This window comes from Myotis lucifugus, unplaced genomic scaffold, assembly GCF_000147115.1.
Source record: "Myotis lucifugus unplaced genomic scaffold, Myoluc2.0 scaffold_2146, whole genome shotgun sequence".
Classification (NCBI taxonomy): Eukaryota; Metazoa; Chordata; class Mammalia; order Chiroptera; family Vespertilionidae; genus Myotis; species Myotis lucifugus.
In genome coordinates, this window is record NW_005873194.1 from 1 (window position 1) to 4,211 (window position 4,211).

Here is a 4,211-nt window from a genome sequence, read left to right on the forward strand (position 1 = left end):
CTATCTTCACACTTTCGGATTCTTTTTTCATTTTGCTTTTCCAGTTGGGTGTTTTTTGTCGAATCTTTGGTTTGATTCTTGTGCTCCTCTGGTCTGCTATTGGCTATAATATTCTTTATTTCAGTCCGTGTATGCTTACTTTCTAATTTCTTTATTGTAGCATCGAGGGTCTCATTAGTTTTCGTGAGGCTCTGCTCAAGTTTATAGCAAGCCCTCAAAATTGCGATTCTTAGCTCCATATCCTCCATTTCTGTCATGTTTTTTTGTCTCCGCATCTTTTATGCTTTCTTGGTGCACCCCCTTGTGGTCTTTGTGCGAAGTCTTGTTCTAGCCAAGCCTTAATTGTTGTAGTTAACACTAGAGGGATTTGACCACCAGGCCGACTGGCTGTAGGAATCAGCTGTGTGGAAAACTTCAGTCCTCTGGGGAGGCGCTAGTCCAGCCTTTGCCTGAGGCGATTGGCAAATGGCTCTGCGCAGGGCCTGGGCGGGGCGGGCTCAACAGGGCGGGGGGAGGGAGCAGCTATGGCTGCTCTCAGTCCGTCTCCAGGGGCTCTGCCTCTCTGTCCCCACAACCGCTGCAAACCTCGGAGGGACCGTAGCCAGACAGTCCCGCTTCTCCCGTTTGAGTCTGGGTCCCTAGAGACTTGCCCGGATCTGTAGCCCAGAGTCTGAGACTCACTCCTGATTGAAAACGACAACCGCGCCCTCAGCCACCAGCCCACTTTGCGCGCGCACCGCCGCACCACCGTACCTTTAAATTTTCCACACTGCACCTCCTCTAAGCCTCGTAATGCTGTTGTTTTTCCTTCTAGTTGAAGATTCTCTCCTCAGCCAGCCTTCCTGTGGTTCTGGGTGATGTCCGTTCCGTCTTTTAGTTGTATTTTTGAAGTGGTTGTTCGAGGCAGCAAACTCCGGTGTTTACCTATGCCGCCATCTTGGTTTCTCAAAAAGAGGAACTTTTACCATTTGCAACAGCATGGATGGAACTGGAGAGCATTATGCTAAGCGAAATAAGCCAGTTGGAGAAAGATAAATATCACATGATCTCACTCATATGTGGGATATAATGACCAACATAAACTGATGAACAAAAATAGATCCAGAGACAAATGGCGGGGGAGGTGGGGTGGAGTTAGAGATCAACCAAAAGAGTTGTATGCATTATATTAGCATAACCAATGGACACAGACACTGGGGCAGTGGGGACTTGCCCTTGGGGGTGGGAGTGGCAGGGGGGTGCAATCGGGGGAAAAAGGAGACATATGTAAAACTTTAAACAATAAAAAAAATTACAAAAACGAGATAATAAACCAGAAAAAAAAATACCCATGCTTAAAATAGCCTACTTAAATTTCAAATAAATCAGCCAATTTGAAGATTTGTCATCCAGGCCAAATAGCTTCCTTATTAGGAATATTGTATAGCATGGAAGGTTGGATTCTGCGTAATCTAATTCTGTAAAAAATATATGTCTTTAGAGTAATGCTGGTTAATGCATCAATCACAAAAGTAGAAGACTTGCCTCAAAAAAACTGCTGCATATTTTTGGTAGGTGACAGGAGGGTGGGTGAGTTTGGTACATCTATTTCATCCATATTGTTATGGGTTGAATAGTAGTGAGACGGCAAAACGTGCCTAGTAGAAAATGAGGTGAAAACTCAAGAGGATGATTTTGGTCTCCTGTGGAGGCAGACCCATATTCTAGAAACTAGACCATTGGATTCTAAGTTTAATTTTTTTTAAAGAAGCATTTTGTTGAAGATTTATGTGTCTCTATTCTTAACATATATTGTTTTGTAGTTTTTTGTGTGATGTCTTTGTCTTTTTTAAATGATTTTTTTTATTTTTCAATTATAGTTGACATACAATATTATATTAGTTTCAGGTGTATAACCCAGTGATTAGACATTTATATAACTTACTAAGTGGTCCCCCACGCAGATTCATCACCGTGCTCCACACCTTGCTGAGTACTTTCCAGGTGGGATTAGCCAAGGTAAGATACCAACGTGAAATTGGAGGGTGTGAGAAGTTTCTCCACTGCTCCTTCTTTGCTATACCACTGCCTCTCTGGAAGTAGCTGTGTTCCTAGGCTCTCACTGGGCCCCTCCTCCAAGGGGCCTGTCCTGCATGGACTTTAGAAACACAAATTTGTCTCCTATGAACTTCTTGCTATGCTGTTTCTGTGTGCTTTGTCATCTCATTTGTTCGCATAACCGTGCCCACATGTTTTTCAGCAGTCTCTCCATATGATCCATTTAGACTGAATTCTCTTTCCTGCTGGGTTCCTAACAATTACATTTTAAAATCCATGTGTGTCATGATGTCTAAGCCTCACCCTAACCCTGCAAGGCATTACTAACATTATAAACCCATTTACAGATAAGCATATATGCCCTAGACAATATATCCAAAGTCACACACCTAGTGAGTCAGAGTTGGGATTAAAACTCTTTCCTATTTTCATTTAAATTTGTAAACAGATTCTCCTTCCAAAGACTAATTTTATTTAAATGTAAATAAGACTTTTATGTCAGCTGTCTTATGAGCATATTGATTAAGTGTAAGCCCTTATTTTGAAATAGAATTTGATGAAATTCACAAAGAAGTTGTGGAGTTGCTATTCTAAAACCACACAAAGACCTACCCCCCCACTCTCACTGTAAGACCTCTCCCCCCTCCAGGTGTACTTCTTATCTCTAGCTCTGAAAAGGCGACCTTCTCTGCCCTCCTTGAGGCTTTGTGATTATCAGTGTGAAGAGCACCGCCCTGCTGCCCTGCAGGTGCTGGACCTGCGGCACCACAGACGCTGCCGGGCTGCGCCTGTGACGTCGGGGCCCAGAGGAAGTGGCCAGTTCTACCCTCAGTGCTCAGAACAGTGGGCACTAGGATGGTTTGTAGCCTGACATTCCTGGGGGGAAAAAAAACAAAAAGAAAAAGAAGCACCTTCCTATTTTTAATGTTGCATCAATCTCTGTACCTTGTAATTTGAGGAGGGAGGGACGCTGTCAGGCTTTACGGCATAAACTCTTTACTGCATTTTGAAAGGTAAAGGGTGTTGGGACTAAGGTGTTGCATATATTAGCAACATGATTTCAGAGAGGAAGAGAGAGGGGGAGAGAGATAGAAACATTAATGATGAGAGAGAATCATTGCATGCCCCCCACTGGGGACCAAGCCCCAACTTGGGGCATGTCCTGTGCTCTGACCTGGAATGGAACCGTGACCTCCTGTTCAACCACTGAGCAACACCAGCCGGGCTGACTGGTCCTTTTAAATTTTCTATCTCCATGTTTATGTTTCCTATCTTTTTGATGATGTTCTCACCGAGTTAATCTATTCTTTCCCTAAATTCACTGAGCATTCTTTTTTTTAAAAATATATTTTATTGATTTTTTACAGAGAGGAAGGGAGAGGGATAGAGAGTTAGAAACATCAATGAGAGAGAAACATAGATCACTTGCCTCCTGCACACTCCCTACTGGGGATGTGCCCACAACCAAGGTACATGCCCTTGACCGGAATCGAACCTGGGACCCTTGAGTCCGCAGGCCGACGCTCTATCCACTGAGCCAAACCGGTTACGGCGACTGAGCATTCTTATAACCAGTGTTTTGAATTCTGCATCTGGTAGGTTGCTTGTCTCCATTTTGTGTAGTTCTCTTTCTGGACTTTTCTCTTTGTCTTTCATTTGGGATGTGTTTCTTATCTCCTCCCTTTGGCTTTCTCCCTGTGTTCGTTTCTATGTATCAGGTAGAGCTGCCGTGTCTCCTGGTTTTGGTAGGGTGGCCTTAGGCAGCAGGTGTCCTGTGGGACCCAGTGACACAGCCTCCTCCATCATCGCAGCAGGAAGCTCTAGGTACCCCTTCCCCATTCCCATCCTCCCGTGTGGGCCGTGTGCACCCTCCTGTTGTAGTTGAGCCTTGACTGCTGTTGGCACGTCAATGGGAGGGATGGACCCCAGGCCGTCAGGTGTGAGGACCATTGGAGACTGTACCAGAGGAGATGCTGTGCAGGGGCCCACCTCACAGAGCAGAGCTCACTTCCACAGGACTCTGGTGCCCAATGAGTCTCTTACTTGCATGTTGCTCATAAAGGTGGTTGGGTGGTGCGTGGGTGTCGTCTGAAGCTATGCACTGGGTGCAGTGGTTCTGGGGCCTCCTGGGAGGTGCAGGCCAAGGACAGCTGCTGCCGGTGCCCTGCTTTGGG

The 4,211-nt window shown here is 45.4% G+C and overlaps 1 non-coding gene across 1 annotated transcript; it reads left to right on the forward strand.

The window, feature by feature from the left end:
- Positions 1–2,782: 2,782 nt before the first annotated feature.
- On the forward strand, positions 2,783–2,913 carry LOC111824546. Its single transcript, XR_002827651.1, has one exon. It is a non-coding gene; the product is annotated as a small nucleolar RNA SNORA43 (small nucleolar RNA).
- Positions 2,914–4,211: the final 1,298 nt, after the last annotated feature.